Source organism: Mus musculus, chromosome 2, assembly GCF_000001635.26.
Source record: "Mus musculus strain C57BL/6J chromosome 2, GRCm38.p6 C57BL/6J".
In the NCBI taxonomy this organism is placed as follows: Eukaryota; Metazoa; Chordata; class Mammalia; order Rodentia; family Muridae; genus Mus; species Mus musculus.
Genome location: NC_000068.7, coordinates 75,806,695 through 75,813,937, shown reverse-complemented (window position 1 = coordinate 75,813,937; position 7,243 = coordinate 75,806,695). Strand labels below are relative to the sequence as shown.

At 45.6% G+C, this 7,243-nt stretch overlaps 1 long non-coding RNA gene and 1 pseudogene across 1 annotated transcript; one reads left to right on the top strand and one right to left on the bottom strand.

Annotated features, from left to right (window-relative positions):
- The first annotated feature begins 1,113 nt into the window (after nucleotides 1-1,113).
- Gm52517 lies at nucleotides 1,114-4,890 on the top strand. Its single transcript, XR_003953859.1, has 2 exons — nucleotides 1,114-2,025; nucleotides 4,472-4,890. It is a non-coding gene; the product is annotated as a predicted gene, 52517 (long non-coding RNA).
- A 196-nt stretch (nucleotides 4,891-5,086) lies between these two features.
- Nucleotides 5,087-5,704, bottom strand: Gm13669 (annotated as a pseudogene).
- Between the last annotated feature and the right edge of the window lie 1,539 nt (nucleotides 5,705-7,243).

Genomic DNA, 7,243 nt, shown 5'->3' with positions numbered 1-7,243 from the left:
TGGCTTAATGTTACTGTCAACGAAATAACGCAAGTTAAAATGCTGCTCTGAGTTAACAGAAGGTCCTCAGGCTCTGTGGAGCTGGCTTGTCATCTCAGCCTTGGGAACCCGGAATCAGGACAGCAAGTCCAGACATGGGCCTCATGTTATAAAAGTACTTCTGAACATATGCTGTCGTTTGTCCATTTGTCATTCTACTTTATTATTATTATTATTATTATTATTATTATTTTGTGCTTCTGAATTAATTTAAATTTTAATTAAATTTATTAGCAAAATTTTTTGAAAATAAAAAAAAAATTCTGTTTATAACTTGGAAGATAAAACTTCCTAAGGAAAAAATAGTAAGAGGATACATCTAATACTTAATGCTAGAAAGACTATTAAGGAAGCTACAATTTGGGCTGGCAAGATGGCTCAGCGGTTAAGAGCATTGTCTGCTCTTCCGAAGGTCCAGACTTCAAATCCCAGCAACCACATGGTGGCTCACAACCACCCATAATGAAATCTGACACCCTCTTCTGGTGCATCTGAAGACAGCTACAGTGTACTAATGAATAATAATAAATAAATCTTTTTTTTAAAAAAGGAAGCTACAATTTGTCTTCATTTTGATGCACAAAAGCATTTAAAGTAATAATATAACTAATCCTCCATAAAGTACCAACTGGTAGATCAGATCTGCTGCTACTTTTTAAAAGTTATTTAATTTTTTTTTTAACAATAGACTGTGCACGTTTGTGTGTGTGTCCCTGTGTACATGCCACAGGCCTGTGTAGAAGTCCGGAGAGAACTCGTGAAAGTCTGTTCTCTCCTTCTATCATGTGAGTACTAGGCTCAGGTCACCAGACTTCGTGGCAAGCACGCTTACCCACTGAGGCATGTCACCAGGCCCTTTATGGCTTGTGGGGACAGCTCAGAGGGGTTGGCCTTGAATTCATGACCCTCCTTCTCCCACTACCTGAGCGCTAGGATTTCAGGTATGCACCCTCAAAACCCTCCAATATAACCTCTAAAAGCAGTGGTTCCCAAACTCCCTAATGCTGCAACCTTTTAACACAGTGCCTCATGTTGTGGTAACCCCATAAGATTATTTTCTTGCTACTTTGTAACTGTAAATTTGCTAATGTTATGAATTGTAATGTAAATATTTAATATGCAGAATCTCTGATATTTGACCTCTGGGAAAGAGTCATTTTACACCCTCCCAGGGGTCAACACACACACACACAGAGGAATTTGGCAATTGTACTTCTGGTACCCAGCTGAGAGGTGAACCACATCCCAAGCACAGGTGACTGTTTCCCAGAAGACCGGAGAGCATACTGAACTTTCTAGAACTTTCTAATGGAAGGAGAGGAAGCCTGCCCCCTTTGGATGCCTGACTAGATTACTATCTCCCAGGGCGAATGTTGTAGGATGCCAGTTCTTCTGGGAGTAGCAGATGTGTTCCCACCATGACACTAACATATACGTACGTGAGTACATTGGCTTATATTAGAAAGCCTTGTGCTGCAGATGCTCAGTATATGAATGGCCAAGGGCAGAACCTCCGAAGGACAGTGGTCACTGAACGGTCCCCTATAAATGGTAACCAAAAGCGGTCAAGTTGGGGTATAATTATCTTTTTTTTTAAGGTCCTAGATAGAGAACACGGCAGACGTTCTTGGCATGTGGAGATGATGCTAAGCTAAATCAGTGTAATAAAGCCTTTTTATAATGTCTAGAAAGAAAAATCTAACCAATGATCTTTATTTTTAAATGTAGGCCCAGAAAGCTGACTACCTACACCATCCACACATACGTTCACTGTTTTCATAGATGGGGCCCATAGTGGAAATGCGTGCTCGCTATGGTCTGGGTGCTAGACAGACCCACAAGAGGCTGTGTACTGAGGGACTGGTTCCCACGGAAAGCAACGTTCAGACCTGGGACCTTGGGGAAGTGACTGGATCATAAGGTTTCTGTCTCCACCAATAGCTTAATCAACTGATACCTCCAAAAATCAGCATGCAGAGTTGAGAGGTAATGAAAGTGCGGGAGGCAGGGCCTGAGGGGGGGGAAGTGGGCCACCAGGGTGCACCCCAGGGAGAGTCCTTGTCCCTTGCCCCTTCTTTCTGCTTCCTAGGAAACATGCGGTAAGGAACATTGTTGTGTCACATGATCTTGACACCATGAGGATCTCACCAGAGGTCCCCAGCAGCGGAGTGTGTGTGTGTGTGTGTGTGTGTGTGTGAGAGAGAGAGAGAGAGAGAGAGAGAGAGAGAGAGAGAGAGAGAGAGACCATCAGCTGCAACCCCTCAGGCCAGGAGCCATAAAATGCGTCTCCTCCCGTAGGTCAACATCACAATGATACAAAGGTTGACTAACACCAACTGAAATTCACACTTTGGGGGAATCACAGAAAAAGGATTCAAAATGGTACATGTGTTTGGTTATTTTTCTTGGATTCAAAAGTACCTAAGAGAAGCCACTCGAGGGAGGACACATTTATTTTGGCTCGTGACTCAGGACACATAGCCCACCATTATGGGGAAGGCACGGCCTCTGGGGCAGCTTGTTTATATCTCATTATGTCCGAAAACTGAAGTTGCTCAGGCCAGAAGTGGGGTTGGCTATAATAACCCTCTTTAGAATATAGAATATAGACTATAGAATAGAATATATGATATGTAATATGTAATATAATATAATTTATATACTATATACTATATACTATATACTATATACTATATACTATATACTATATACTATATAATGGCCTGCCACCAGGAGTCCATCTCCACCAGATATGACTCCCGCCCCAAAGGTTCCAGTCTTTCAAAATAGCGCTACCAGCTGGGGACTATGGTGGGGTTTGTTTGTTTGTCTGTTTTTAATTTTTTATTGATTCTTTATGAGCACCCCAGCCCCACTCATCTCTCCATCCCTTCGTATCCACCCTCTGCCCTTACAATCTCTCCACACCCCAAATAAAAAAACAACAATAAAACAAAGCATAGAAAACTCTTCATTGTGGAAGCTGCAGTGTGTCAGTGTGTCCCACAGTATATCCCTCTGTCTGCACATCTTCACTTGCAAACGTTCCTTGCAATGAGTCACTGGTCTGGTTTTAGGTCTCTGGCTTCTGTGACACCATCACTATTGGAACCTCACTGGGACTCCTCCAGGCTATCCTGTTGTTGCAGTGTCATGGAGATCCTGCAGTGCTGGATCATTGGGACCAGCCATTACGCATGCTCCAACAGATGATATAGACTTTGTGGTGGACCAGCTCAGAGCCCTGGATCGGGATCTGAGTGGGAGCCGAGCTGGTTAGCCCACCAGCTCTCCCTTATCTGTACAGCCAGAGCAAGCGCTCCAGCGCTGTTCTAGCCTGGCTCACCAGTGCCTCCTCCACCAGGGCCAGCTGCCCAGGTGGGGTGCAGGTTTGCTCTCTTTCCAGTCAGGGGCAGGGACAGCTCTCCCACTCTCCTGACCACTGCAGGTGACAAGCAAGGGGTGAGGGAAGGAGGACATCACCCCCTCACCCACTCCACCTCAGAGCAGACAAGTGGTGGGGCCAGCTCTCCTGCACTCACACCCCCAGGCTGACTCACCCAGCCCCTGGGCCAGGTGAGAACTGCTGCAGGTGTGAGGTGGGGTCAGCTCTCCAAAGGGCTGCAATTAGTGAGGGTGGGGCTAGTTTTACGTAGCCCATGGTCATCCACATGACCCCAGGGGGGCTGCCCAGACCAGGGACGTCCCCAAGGTCTCTAGTGGTAATATGAGCCTATCAACACCAATCTCTGCCCTGCATAGCCACAGATGCAGACATGGCCCTCAGCAATAGCACTGGCCAGGACTTCATCATGGCCTCAAGCAGTGGGACTGGCTACTCACAACAGGCTATTCCTCTCCACCCTCAAGTCTTTAGTTCCATCGCCCTTCACAAGACTGTTCTCTCTCTCTCTCTCTCTCTCTCTCTCTCTCTCTCTCTCTCTCTCTCTCTCTGTCTCTCATCTGTCCACCACTCACTTACACACTAGTGGTTCCTGCTTTAGACAGGCCTATGGGTGACCCTCTCTGTCCATACACAGTGGTAGTAAGTACGTCTCTGGGTGTCTCCAGCCCACACACGTGACATGGTAGATGATGGGTTTTTGGCTGTCTTCAGCCTCCCACAGTGCATAGAATGATGGCATGTGTGTCTACAGCCCACCTGAGCCTTGCACTGGCAGGTAAGTGTCTCTGGGCATCTTTGCCCACCAGCGCAGTGTGGCTTGGCAGTCCGAAGGTCTCTGGATGCCTTCCTCCTGCTGCATTGCTGGGCATGGTGGCAGGTGGAACTCTGGGTGTCTCCAGCCGGCCCATGCTATGCTGCAGAAGGCAGGTCTCTGGGCCTCTTTCCCAGCCTGCACCCTGTGTTGTGTTGGTCAGCAGGGCTCCGGATGCCTCCTGACTTTCCTTTTAACCTTCTCCACTGCCATAGGCACAGCCTGAGGACCTGTGGGGACCTCCTTGTCACTGACCATGCCACAGCAGCCAGGTGTCCCAAGCCCAAGGCAAGACAGGTGGGGACCATGTTTTTTTTTTTTTTTTAGACTTAAACATTATTTTTATTGTTTATTTAGCCCTTCACAGCTCACCCCACACAGAGAAAAAGGTTATTTGTACTGGGTCACTCATTTTGTAGCTTATGTGGGGATATGGTTCAAGCAGAACTGATGTCGGCTGCTGGTACTGCAGAGCAAAGGGGAATCTAGGCACACCCATAAAGGTGGCCACACCCAGATGGGTTGATTGGCAGGCTGGAAGACAAAACTCCGAATAAAGGCACTTTTACAGGGATGTAGCTCAGTGGAGAATACTTGCCTAGTATGCACACGGCTCTAGGTTCAATCTCTTGTACCATAAGCACTTTTAATGGGGTCAAAGAATTGGCTGGAGTGTTGTGGAAACCGGAGAAGGAATTGTTTTAGAGACAGGATCTCACTGTGTAGCCCTGGCCTCAAACTCACAGGGATCCACCTGCCTCTGCCTCCTGAGAGCTTGGAGGAAAGGCGAGCACCACCACCGCCCAACAGGAGGAAAGTTTTTGATGGAGGAGCTATTGAGAGGTAGCAGAGACAGCTGAAAGACGATCATGGGCCATCAGTGGGGTCAGTGGGGGCTGCTGTATGTCTTTGCTGCTTTAGAGGGAAGGTGATGTATGCATCGTAGCCAAAGAGCAACGTAGCAAGTAAGCCCAGTATCCCAGCAACAACTCTGGAGCTGCCTCTTCCTTCTACAAGGACAACAATGGAGGTGATCAGGTACAGGATGGTTGCTATGAGGGATCTGAAGAAGTCAGTCCAAGGCCAGTTGATGAATGATATCTTGGAGTGCAGGTCACACGTGTAGAAGACAAGTAAGACAGCAGCAGATCATCTCAATCACCGACAGGGAGGAGTAGGCCGATGTTGTAGATGCACTGAAGCAAATCAAAATCACCAGGCACAGTATAATCTCAGCAAACAGGAGAATTCCCTTTTTGGTGCTCGAGAAGCTGGTACAGGCTAACCAGCAGCCGGGGGCCGAGAGACGCTCAGAATCCGCCATGGTGGTGTGCTGGAGTCCCTGGGACGCAGAAGCTCTGCTTTCTGGCTCACGGGTTCGAGGTCGCTGCACACCCAGCCGTCTGTCCCGCCGTCTGGCCGGGAAGAAGCGGGGACCATGTTTTAAAGACACAAGAAATCTTTTTATGTTATTGTTTATCTGTTTGTTTTGAGACAGAGCTTCTTTGTATAGCCCTGACTGTCCTGGAACTCACTCTGTAGACCAGGCAGGCCTTGATTGAACTCACAGAGAACCATCTGCCTCTGCCTCTGCCTCCTGAGTGCTGGGATTAAAGGTATGCACCATCACATGTTCTATTTTCTCTCCCTTGACTACAGAAGTCCTGCAGCAAACGGCAGTTGGTATTCATGGGTTGCAAAAGGAAAAACTCATCATGAGAAATCATGAATGTCTGTCTCTACATTTTCATGATTTAGCCTGCTTGGTGTTTAGCAAAGACGGCCTGGAATGTATAGAGGAATCAGCAATTGTCTGCAGACTTACCAAATCAATGTGTGTCTAAGTCCAGTTTTTTACCTATATACATACCTATACACACTTGGTGGATGAAGCAAGGCTCCAGAAAGCTCCAACCACATACATTCGCATACTTAAATTTGGTGAGTGGAGCAAAGCTCCAGTAACTTTATTTTTGCTTCCACGGTTCACGTATCCCAGCAAAACAAAGCCTTTCAAGCAGTACAAAAAAATCACAGTGTGGTAATATTCTATTTTTCTTCTAGTAAAAGATTACTTAAAAAAAAAAACCAAAAACCTAGTATATTCCCTAGTACCTTTTACACGAGTGAATGTTTTACATAATACAGATACAGGACACGTTATTCCCAAGAACCCATGTATGTTCATAACTAAGCCACTTGTTATAGAGTAACAAAGCTTAAGCAACCAAGGGAATGTTCTCAGCCAGTTGCTCTTACTGCAATTTGTGGTTACAAAAAAAAAAAAAAAAAAAAAAAGGATCGATTATTCTATTATTTATTTTTAAAAGTAATCTCATAAAAGATCAAGAGAATCACAAATCTAAACTTTTATATAAAAAATCATTTCTATTGTGAATCCTCAGTGTGCACATCTACTCATCAACAATTTTTTATTAATTATACCAGGAAGCCAAGGGCACAAATAGGTATAAGACATTAACCATTGCCTTGATTGTCAGCCCAGCTTTTTCAAGAGAGGTACGTCATTTAGTGCTGGTCAGGCTACTGTTGTTCTTGTTCCTTGACTTTAAAACATCCCCAGCTAAATAATTAAGAGTGTGCCTTTCTGGACTTCAAATTGTTCCCTAAGATTTTTCTACATGGAAGCCACACGGAGGCACGCCCATCATGATTGTGCTAAATGGTGGGCCACATTCCTTGAGTTCTAAAGCCAGTCCCTGTTCCTCTCACTTGGGCCTTGACATCAGAATGTAACTCATTTCTAGAATACATTCTTCCCATTTACAATCAGAATTTCTGAACAGTAACTACTTAAACATTATTCTCAATATAGTCTTAGATTGACTGCATCAACAAACAGTCAAGTTCCCCAAATCTACTAAGTCTACTAGTGTTCCCTGTTCTCACGTACAAACCCGAAAGCCTTCCGTGTGTGCTTTGGCTTCTGCTCTATTCCAGCCTCCCTGTTCCTGCTCAGCATAGCC